This window comes from Nicotiana sylvestris, chromosome 5 (assembly GCF_000393655.2).
Source record: "Nicotiana sylvestris chromosome 5, ASM39365v2, whole genome shotgun sequence".
Lineage (NCBI taxonomy): Eukaryota > Viridiplantae > Streptophyta > Magnoliopsida > Solanales > Solanaceae > Nicotiana > Nicotiana sylvestris.
Window position 1 is genome coordinate 91,904,102 of NC_091061.1, and position 12,344 is coordinate 91,916,445.

Consider the following 12,344-nt stretch of genomic DNA (forward strand, 5'->3'; position numbering starts at 1 on the left):
CGCCTCCGATAGCTCCCAGTCGAGCTTCAAATTCGACTCCGAGGCCCTCGAATAGGCAAGTTTGAGGCCCTGATTGACAGCGATTCGGTTTGATTAACACCTCATTCTTAAGCTCTTATTTCGATTCTAAGTCTTTCACATAGCACCAACTGTCTAACAACTAGTATAAAAATAGATCACGTATTTTTAGAACCACTAAATTAAATTTAATTGTTATTACCATTTTCACGGTAAACAGTTTTAACAATTATATTTTGGTTCTAAAAATATGTGATTTATTTCAATATTAGTTGTTGGGCAACAGATGTTAAGCGTAAGTAAAGAGAACAAGATATGCAAACCAATGTTGTTGTAAGACTGGGCCTTGAGATGGCTGGAACAGAGGGCTTCGAGGCCTAGTTAGGGCAGTTAGCAATGAAAAATTGATGAAAGAGCAATGATAACGAAGGCCTTGAAGATAGCCTTTTGTTGTTAATAATGGACAATAAATGAAGAACAATAAATGAACAAGCAATAAATCTGTAGAGTAATTGTTGAACACGTTTAAGCAAGAAAAGTAGAGAATGTTCTATTGTATTCCATCTTCATGTGTTACAAAATGACAAGGGTACCCTTTATATAGGAGGGGGAATCCCAACATAGTACATGTCTAATAATGACGAGGAAATGCTATTGGTACAGCTGTATAGTGGCTTAGTACGGATTTGTACTATTCTTGCAGAATTGGTCAGCTCTAACCATGCATCCTTGGGAGCTTTCCCGCCTTTCCATGACGATCATCGATTTGTACTGCTCCGAGATTGACCACAGTGAACCTTCGATACGTTCCCTCGGGGTCACACTTCAAATTCTACTTCGAGCTTCTCGAGGTCGGGCGTGGAGTGCCACAGTAGCCCCAAAGTCGAACACCCGATTTTGGCCGTATACAACGAGCAAGTACCATGTCTAGGTGTTGAAGATGCCCAGGCTAAGAAGTAATATATATATATATATATATATATATATATATAACAAGGACGGACGACAGAGAAATGTCTTAAAATGGAATTCGTAGTTGCTTGGAATGTTGACGGTGCATTAGAGAGACCAAACAGCATCACAATGAATTCATAATTACCTTTATGGGTGCGGAAGGCATTTTTCTTAGTGTCCGAAGGATGCACCCTGATTTGGTGATATCAGGCGAGTAAGTCCAACTTGGAAAAGAAGCAAGCACCGTAAAATTCGTCAAATAATGATGGAAAATCTATCCTTGATTGTGATGGAATTCAAGTCACAATAGTCAACACAAAATTGCCATGTGCCATCCTTTTTGTGAACCAATAAAAGGGGGGAAGAGTAGGAGCTTGAACTTGGTTCAATTATACCATATTGGAGCATTTCCACAATTACAAGTTCTATTTTTATCTTCGGGCGGGAAGAAAAGATAATGATATGGTTAAATGTTAATTGGTGCAGTTGCGGGAAGGAAGAGTATTCGATGATCTAGTTGTCTTGATGGAGGTAAAGAGGAAGATTAAGCAAAGATGTCAGAGTACGTATCTAGCAAGTTGATAAGGTTTTGTAGCCTCGATAAGTTGTAATTGAAAGAAACAGGAAATAGAATTGGAAGAATAGAGTTTGCGAAGAGTGTGCAATTGGATATGTTCCATAATTGGGCTAAATTGTCTTTCCAAGTAATAATATAATATGGTCTTGGGCTTGAAAATCAAAGGTCCGTTGGTGTGCGGCCCAGCTTGGCCAACCAAATAACTCCCAAAACTATATCTGCTTCAGCAAATTCTAAGAGGGAAAAAAACCTCAATCAACGTGTGGTCCTGGATAGTGAAAGATAATTAGCGTCCGACGCCCAAACATTGAAGATGATTTCCATCCCCAACCATCACAGAAAATTTTGAAGAGTCTTGGATTGGGAGCTTGAGAAATTTAGCCATTCATATAGTTATGGGTACTACCCCCGTCCAAAAGCACATGTACTGTGTTGCCTTTCACGGACCCAGTGAAATATAAGGTTAGTCAGAACTTGGCCACCAAATAAAACGAGGTAGCTACTGGGTCATCCTCACTAGGTGATAGGAGTGTGCAAAAGGGTTATCAGGTGGTTCCAACTGAGTGAGGTCAGAATGCTCTTCGTCGGAGACAAGAAGAAGTTGTTGCGGGGTTGGTGCAACGATGACCTTTGACCCGTTTATTGCCATAATTGAATTAGAGGTTTAGGTGACGTTTTCATTGAAGTTCTGCTGGTGTAAATTTCTTAAAAGAAAGATGGCCTAGCCCCGAAAATGATGTCGCAAGTGTTGTGGTTAAAGGTTGTGCTGAGGCGTGATTGGTTTTGGAGAAAAAAGTGATGAGTTAGGTGAAAGAGTTGAAATCGGTTTGGTGGAGTAATTCATGGAATTGGTATTGTGTCTACGAGAGGATCTGGGCTTGAAATTATTTTTCCTACAGAAAGGACAGTTGATAGCTTCATGTGAATCCTTGGGCTTGAATAAAATGACTTCACTCTTGATATCCGGTCTCAGCCCAGAGTTAAAGCAATGGAACAACATCTGTGAGGCCACATCAGTAGTCCGATTAGCCAAATTTTTGTACCGGGTCGAATATTCTCTCACTAAGGAGGTCATCTAAATCTTTGCCAGCAAATTTTCCGGTGAGTCTAATGATATGGGACCAAATCGTATGAGTAATACTCCAGTAAATTGATCTCAACTAAAGATTTGACGATTTTGATACATCCAAAGATACCACTCACAGCCTTTCCCTTCCAAGTAAAATTGGTAGATGCTCACACGATGCTCCTCAAATATATTATTAAATCAAAATACTGGCTTGCCTGAAATACTCAACTCTCAGCAATGGAGCCACCGAACTTAGTGGCCATTTTGGAATGAGAAAAGGATCGAATGTTTTTTGGAAAAATAGTGATGGTACAAAGTTTTGTTGAAAAGGAGGAACAAATTAAGGATAAAATGGTTTCTGGTAATTGTAAGGATTTGTGGGCGATAGACGATGGTAACCATATTGAGTGTGTGGGCCATACTAGAAATTTTAGTTGTTGTGATATTGTAAAGGTGTTGCCGGTTGTATTGAGGTTGTTGGTAAATCATCGAGGGGAATGGGGCTATAGCCGAGAACAAGTCATTGTGGCGGTAACTCTACCTAGAAGACTGGAGATCCCAAGATCTAGGTTCAAGGAGATCAAACAAAGTCATTAATGACGGTTCAACATTGTCAACAAAAATTTTAGTTCATTCTCGTGATGAGACAATGTTTAGTACCAAGGATAAAGCATTAAGGTTTTTTAATGATTTCTAAATTTGATACAGGTTATATCAAATAGTGTATCTACGGGATGACACATTTAGGAATCACCTATGTAAGTGTGAAGTGTTAGCCGCTTCAAGGAGAATTTTGCAAGGCCAATTCTCTACGCAACTTATGAAACCAGGCAGTGTTCATGGCTGAAACGAACACAACAATGAGAACCAAAGACGGTTAAGGGATTGATTGTGTGACTTATGGTTGTCTAGGTATACACTAAAGTTCGACGATTCAAAGATATAAAATCTACCGATTGACCGAGTATATCCGACATAAGTTCACTACGAAAAGTTCAAAGAAAAACCTACTTATCCAGATGCAATTAATCATTGCTTGCAAATCACACAAGTTTTTCATGAATACTTCCGTGATATAGCCCTTCCCCATTCATGTGGGGGATTGTTGAGTTTCTTTTTAATATAGAAAGGTATTAAAAAGAGGGTGAATGAGAAATGGAGGGAAATGAAAATTTTGAGGAAAATTTTAAGTTTCCCTCTCCTTTTAATGAGACATTGTCCCTCATTGGTAGAAGAAAAGGAGTTTGGTGGGTTTACAAATGCACTTCATGTAGCTCTTAAAGAGTTAGGAAGAAGGCAAGCCTTGCGCCGTCGTCGTCGCTCGCTCGGCTCGGCTTTGGATTTGGTCAAATGATCGATTGATTGATTAATTTTTTGGACCAAATTTATTTGTTAATAGTAGATATTAACGTAATATTATCCGTGTTTGTAACGGATATGTTCCAATCCGTGTATTGTACCACCAGTTGCAATAGCAGCCGCCTAGTGCTCCTCCCACCATGGCTAAGTGCTTGCTCCATAACAAGCTAGTGCACTGACTGCTATAAATATGAACAGCAGTAGTTGGAGAAAAGATACACCAAAACAGAATTGAGAGCTATTGATCTTCTCTTCACCGAAAACTCAACGTTGGCTATAATTTGCATTCCTTCCTCTCAGAATTTCCATTCGACTTCTGAGTTTTCCTCCCTTGTTCTGCATTGTTTTAAACTACAAACAAAGCATCCGTAAGTGTGATTTGCTGCCGAACTTTGTATTCGCTGAAACACTGGGGTTTGAAGTACCGCTACACCAGTGTGTAATTCGTTCTATCCTGGGAGGAAATAATCCATAACCTTGGGTACTAGGAGGGGATTAAATTCCTTAAGGAAACACTGTGATTCAGTGGGCTCGAATTAATCTCTGTTTTGTTTATATTTACGTTTATAAGCTAACGTTCTAATTTCCAGAATCATTATTTACAAATACAGGCATAACGATAACAAGCTTAAGGAATTTAATAATTTTAATTTCTGTATTTGTGTTACTTTTATTATTCTGGAAACTATAACCTTTGTGGTTTTTGTGTACTCCCATTTGGTGAGTAAATCCTTCGTGGCGTTTTGTTGGAGATTAAAATCTACGTGATTTTTTACTCCAGTTTTAAACGTTTGTTTGTGTCATTTTTTCCAAAAAAAAATGGCGAATGACAACGAAAATCAAGCTGTTCCGATGATCACTGCCAACGCATCGACAAGTCGAACTCCGGCGTTGGCACCGGCAGAGAAACCCGAAAAATTTTCTGGGATGGATTTCAAGCGCTGGTAGCAGAAGATGTTCTTCTACTTGACTACGTTATGTCTACAGAAGTTCATCAAGGAAGATGTTCCTGATCTTCCAGATGAAACTCCAGAGAATGAAAGCTTTCTCGTGATTGAGGCGTGGAAGCATTCTGACTTCTTGTGCAGGAATTATATTCTTAGCGGACTGGAGGATAATCTGTATAATGTATACAGTGGCGTGGAGACGTCAAAAGAATTGTGGAATGCGCTTGAAAAGAAATACAAAACTGAAGATGTCGGGATGAAGAAATTCGTCGCTGCAAAATTTTTGGACTACAAAATGGCAGATAGCAAGTCTGTTATTACCCAAGTCCAGGAATTGCAAGTAATTATTCATGATCTACTTGCTGAAGGTATATTTCAAAAGAATACTGATGTTGAAAGTAAAATTTTTAGTAATTTTACTAACAGAATTTTCATTGAAGGTCTTGTCATCAATGAAGCATTCCAAGTAGCAGCAATAATTGAGAAGTTGCCTCCATTGTGGAAGGACTTCAAAAATTATTTGAAACACAAACGAAAGGAAATGTCCCTTGAAGATCTCATTGTTCGATTGAGAATCGAAGAGGACAATAAAGCTGCTGAAAGGAGAGGCCGTGAAAATTCAACAATAATGGGAGCAAATATTGTTGAAGATAATAAAAAGAGAAAGAAGGCTTCTGGTCCGAAATACAACCCAAGCAAGAAGCGGTTCAGTGGAAACTGCTACAACTGTGGAAAAACCGGACACAAATCTACGGAGTGTCGTGCTCGGAAGAAAGACAAGCAAAGGGGTCAAGCAAACATGGTAGAAAAGCATGATGATGTTGATGACTTGTGCGCCATGCTTTCTGAATGCAACCTGGTAGGAAACCCAAAGGAGTGGTGGATTGATTCTGGAGCCACTCGCCATGTTTGTGCTGTGAGGGAAGCATTTTCTACATATGCTTCTGCTGGACCCGAAGAGACGCTCTCTATGGGAAATGCTGCTACAGCAAAAATTGAAGGATACGGTAAGATATTTCTCAAGATGACTTCTGGCAAGGTCATGACTTTGAACAACGTCCTTCATGTTCCCGAGATTAGGAAGAACTTAGTCTCTACTGGACTTCTTGTAAAGCACGGTTTCAAGTGCATTTTTGTATCTGACAAGTTAGTGATTGGTAAGAATGAAATGTTTGTAGGAAAAGGTTACCTTACTGAGGGCCTTTTCAAGCTGAATGTAATAGTTGTTGAAACTAATAATAAAACCTCAGCGTCTTCTTACTTACTTGAATCAAATGATTTATGGCATGTACGTTTGGGTCATGTCAATTATAAAACCTTGCGAAAAATGATTAACTTGGAAGTATTGCCTAAGTTTGAATGCGAAAAATTAAAATGTCAAATATGTGTGGAATCTAAGTATGTTAAACTTCCTTATAAGTCGGTTAAAAGGAATTCAAATCCTTTAGACTTAATTCACACAGATATTTGTGATATGAAATCAATACCATCTCGCGGTGGAAAGAAGTATTTCATAACTTTTATTGACGACAGTACTCGATATTGCTATGTTTACTTACGTAATAGTAAAGATGAAGCAATAGACGCATTCAAGCAATACAAAAATGAAGTTGAAACGCAACTTAACAAGAAAATCAAAATGATAAGAAGTGATAGGAGTGGTGAATATGAATCTCCTTTTGAACAAATATGTTTAGAATATGGAATTATTCATCAAACAACAGCCCCTTACACGCCCCAATCCAATGGGATTGCAAGAAAGAATCTTTCATTAAAGGAGATGATGAACACATTGTTGATAAGTTCTGGTTTGCCACAGAACTTGTGGGGGGGGGAAGCTGTTCTTACGGCTAGCCGAATACTAAATCGAGTACCCCATAGCAAAACACAATCCATTCCATATGAAAAATGGAAAGGAAGGAAGCCCAACTTGAATTATTTTAAAGTGTGGGGGTGTTTAGCAAAAGTGCAAGTTCCTAAACCCAAAAGGGTAAAAATAGGACCGAAAATAGTTGATTGCGTTTTCATTGGATATGCGACCAATAGTAAAGCATATCGATTTCTGGTTCATAAATCAGAAAATCCCGACATTCATAACAATACGGTTATAGAATCAGATAATGCTGAGTTCTTTGAATATATATATCCATATAAAAAGGAATGTGAGTCGACTGGTGAAGGATCTAAACGACCTCGGGAAGAAACAAAAGAAAGTACATTTTATCAGAAGGATCCAAGACGTAGTAAACGTCAAAGAACGTCTACTTCGTTTGGACCAGATTTTGTGACTTTCTTATTGGAAAATGAGCCTCGAACATTTAAAGAAGCTATGTCTTCTTCGGAATCATTGTTCTGGAAAGAGGCAGTCAATAGTGAAATAGAATCCATATTGAACAACCATACATGGGGAATTGGTTGATCTTCCTCCTGGAAATAAACCTTTGGGGTGTAAATGGATTTTTAAAAGAAAAATGAAAGATGATGGCACTATTGATAAATTTAAAGCAAGACTTGTTGTCAAAGGGTATAGACAACGAGAAGGTCTTGACTACTTTGATACATATTCTCCCAGTTACAAGGATTACGTCCATACGGATGTTAGTAGCATTAGCTGCAGTGTATGGTCTTGAAATTCATCAAATGGATGTTAAAACGGCCTTCTTAAATGGAGAGTTGGAGGAAGAAATTTACATGGAACAACCTGAAGGGTTTGTGGTTCCAGGTAAAGAAAATAAGGTATGTAGACTTGTTAAGTCCCTTTACGGACTAAAACAAGCACCCAAACAATGGCATGCGAAATTTGACCAAACAATGTTGTCAAATGGTTTTAAGATAAATGAATGTGATAAATGTGTGTACATTAAAAATGTTCCAAATCACATAGTCATTATTTGCCTAAATGTGGATAATATGCTGATAATGAGTAATAGCATTGCCTACATAAATGCTACTAAGTGTATGCTAACTAGCAAGTTTGATATGAAGGACTTGGGAGTTGCAGATTTAATTCTGGGGATTAAGATCCAAAAGACTCCTCAAGGTCTGGCATTGTCACAATCTCATTATATTAAGACAGTACTTGAAAAATTCAAGCACTTAGGCTTTAAAGTTGCAAAGACTCCAATTGACGTGAATCTTGTATTAGCAAAGAACAAAGGCCAAATCATATCACAATTGGAATATGCTCGTTTGTTGGGATGCTTAATGTACATCATGAATTGTACACGACCAGATATAGCTTGTGCTATAAGTAAACTGAGTCGATACACGAGCAATCCAGGTCAATCTCATTGGATGGCAATGAAACGAGTTTTGGGATATTTAGAACATACCCAAAACTTTGATTTGCACTACAGTAAATATCCTGCGGTGATTGAAGGATATTGTGATGCAAATTGGATCACCGGTTCAACTGATTCGAAGTCCACAAGTGGATATGTATTCACTATTGGTGGAGGAGCGGTATCTTGGAAGTCGTCCAAACAAACATGTATTGCCCGCTCTACAATGGAGGCTGAGTTCATAGCCTTAGATAAAGCCGGTGAAGAAGCTGAATGGCTCCGGAATTTCTTGGAAGACATTCCATTTTGGCCCAAACCGTTGGCACCAATATGCATACATTGTGATAGCCAAGCAGCAATTGGAAGGGCTGGGAGCGTTATGTATAACGGTAAATCTCGTCATATACGACGAAGAAATAAAACCGTTAGGCAACTACTCTATATAGGAATTATCACGATTGACTATGTAAGGTCAAGTGATAATATGTCGGATCCACTTACAAAAGGCCTAACTAGAGAGGTAGTTGAGAAATCATCGAGGGGAATGGGACTATGGCCGAGAACAAGTCATTGTGGCAGTAACTCTACCTAGAAGACTGGAGATCCCAAGATCTAGGTTCAAGGAGATCAAACAAAGTCATTAATGACGGTTCAACATTGTCAACAAAAATTTTAGTTCATTCTCGTGATGAGACAATGTTTAGTACCAAGGATAAAGCATTAAGGTTTTTTAATGATTTCTAAATTTGATACAGGGTATATCAAATAGTGTATCTACGGGATGACACGTTTAGGAATCACCTATGTAAGTGTGAAGTGTTAGCCGCTTCAAGGAGAATTTTGCAAGGCCAATTCTCTACGCACTTATGAAACCAGGCAGTGTTCATGGCTGAAACGAACACAACAATGAGAACCAAAGACGGTTAAGGGATTGATTGTGTGACTTATGGTTGTCTAGGTATACACTAAAGTTCGACGGTTCAAAGATATCAAATCTACCGATTGACCGAGTATATCCGACATAAGTTCACTACGAAAAGTTCAAAGAAAAACCTACTTATTCAGATGCAATTAATCATTGCTTGCAAATCACACAAGTTTTTCATGAATACTTCCGTGATATAGCCCTTCCCCATTCATGTGGGGGATTGTTGAGTTTCTTTTTAATATAGAAAGGTATTAAAAAGAGGGTGAATGAGAAATGGAGGGAAATGAAAATTTTGAGTAAAATTTTAAGTTTCCCTCTCCTTTTAATGAGACATTGTCCCTCATTGGTAGAAGAAAAGGAGTTTGGTGGGTTTACAAATGCACTTCATGTAGCTCTTAAAGAGTTAGGAAGAAGGCAAGCCTTGCGCCGTCGTCGTCGCTCGCTCGGCTCGGCTTCGACTTCGGTCAAATGATTGATTGATTGATTTTTTGGACCAAATTTATTTGTTAATAGTAGATATTAACGTAATATTATCCGTGTTTGTAACGGATATGTTCTAATCCGTGTATTGTACCACCAGTTGCAATAGCAGCCGCCTAGTGCTCCTCCCACCATGGCTAAGTGCTTGCTCCATAACAAGCTAGTGCATATTCCACCATGGCTTGCTCCATAACGAGCTAGTGCATGCTCCACCATGGAGAGGGGGCAGGTCTCACAACTGACTGCTATAAATATGAACAGCAGCAGTTGGAGAAAAGATATACCAAAATAGAATTGAGAGCTATTGATCTTCTCTACATCGAAACTCAACGTTGGCTATAATTTGCATTCCTTCCTCTCAGAATTTCCATTCGACTTCTGAGTTTTCCTCCCTTGTTCTGCATTGTTTTAAACTACAAACAAAGCATCCGTAAGTGTGATTTGCTGCCGAACTTTGTATTCGCTGAAACACTGGGGTTTGAAGTACCGTTACACCAGTGTGTAATTCGTTCTATCCTGGGAGGAAATAAATCATAACCTTGGGGTACTAAGAGGGGATTAAATTCCTTAAGGAAATACTGTGAATTCAGTGGGCTCGAATTAATTTCTGTTTTGTTTATATTTACGTTTATAAGCTAACGTTCTAATTTCCAGAATCATTATTTACAAATACAGGCATAACGATAACAGTATTGAGGTGGATGGGTATATTGTGGTTGCTGGTAGTATCGGGATTGTTGGTTGTATTGAGGTTGATAGGTGTAATGGGGTTGATGGAATTAGGTTGGTGTTTGTTGCTGGGTTCGATATTGGTACTGCAGTAGTGGAGTATTTTGTGGTGGAGCTTGTGCTGAAGGAGCCATAGAAGCCGGAGGTGGTGTCACAACGGAGGAAGAGCCGGCAGTAGTGGAAGGGATAGGGTTCTTTGTTATGGGTGGAATTGGTTGATGTTGTTTTCTTGTGGTAAAAATGTGCAGTTGACCCTGTATTAGCAGAGACGGCGTCGAAATTCCGAGAGTGTAGAGCTAGTTGGTCCTTAATCTGAGCTATATCGTTGTCTAAAGATTTCAAGCGGTTCATCATAGGATCACCCATTTGGAGATGATGTTGTTTTCTTGCAGTAGGAATGTGCAGTTGACCCTATATTAGCAGAGACGGCATCGAAATTCTGGGATTGTAGAGCTAGTTGGTCCTTAATCTGAGCTATATCGTTGTCTAAAGATTTCAAGCGGTTCATCGTAGGATCACCCATTTGGAGATGAGGTTCAACGAGAACACCAAATGGAACAAATTTGTATTAATTCAAATCAAAGCATTACAAGAACCAAAGATACACTCTTAATCCTTGACTGATAACAGCAAAATTGAAAGAGAAATAAAGGAAAAAAATGTAGAAGCTGGGAGGTTCCAGAGCTAACTATGACTAAAAATTAAAGATAAAAGACAAGACTCAATTCTCTACCCTAACTGATGGCTCCTTCTGTATTTGCATAGGAGTGTTTCTCTAGGTGTTTGCTCTATTGTAGCCTTATTGTTTCACCAAAAATCTGAGTCCTTGGTCAAAGCTAAAAGAGAAATTCGGGTTACTGATAATCAGGAGACAAAAAATAAAATACTTTTGAGAACAATGGTAGAAGGTAAATAGATAAGTATTTCAGTGTATTCTCAATAGTATTTCGTGTCCTTACAAATGATGATACTTCTTCCTTTTATAGATCATTCTAGGTAAAGGAATAAAGCATCAGCTTTAATGATATAATCATGAGCAATAAATGACATTAAATAAGCCGTTATACAATCATTCCTATTAAATACCAACTTTATAACGTATCAGACATTTAATAATGAATTTGGACTCCTTTCTGTCATTTGATCCTTGCTTTCAATGCCTTCTAATCCGTTGGCTGTAAATAATTTAAATTGGTACGAGACTCGTATCTATACATCGTCTCGTGCCTATTTAAATTCTTCTTCCCGTGGCTGTTTTCACCGTGCCTCTTAGTCAATTGCTGTTCTTTGACCATTCAACTAATCCACGTGTCATGCCACATCATTTTTAATATAAATTTAGTTTTTTCCCAATACAGATAGTCCCCCCGCTTTCCATTTTTTTATCAATTAAATAATTGGGAAGTGGATCTTCATGTAAAAAGAACTTTTGCCACAATTAATGCTCATGACAGTACTAACGTCTCAGCAGTCTTTTCCATTTAATGTTTTGTCCATGTGTCATTTTATAATTGATTCTGCTATTCATACCCTTCTTCGAGACTTCTTCATTCTCACTATTTACGAAGTGATAGTTGCCTTTATTATAGGCTTTTCATCATTATACTTTAAAAGTTGACGGTTCCCATTTTACACATAACTTTGTCTTCCTTTGTCTTCTTCACAAATTTTCAGCACATACTTTCTTCTTAACAATGTCTTCTTCAAACCCTAACCGTAAAAAAGTTCCAATTCTAGATCAGTTCCCCAACGCCCCTGTTAGACACAGAAGAGGTGGAGGAAGTAGGCTTCGAACAGGGTTAGAATCTACGCGAGGCGGCTCCTCTGGTTCTTCTTCAAGGAGTTTTGTCCCAAAAGCCCCTTCTTCTAAAAGTAGGGAAATTCTTGATACTTCTCAAGAACCCTCAGTTGATGATATAGTTCCCGGCGATTTGTCTTTTGAAAGTGACAAAACGTCTCTTCAAAAACAAATTAAAAATTTAGAAAGAGCCGATACTTACCC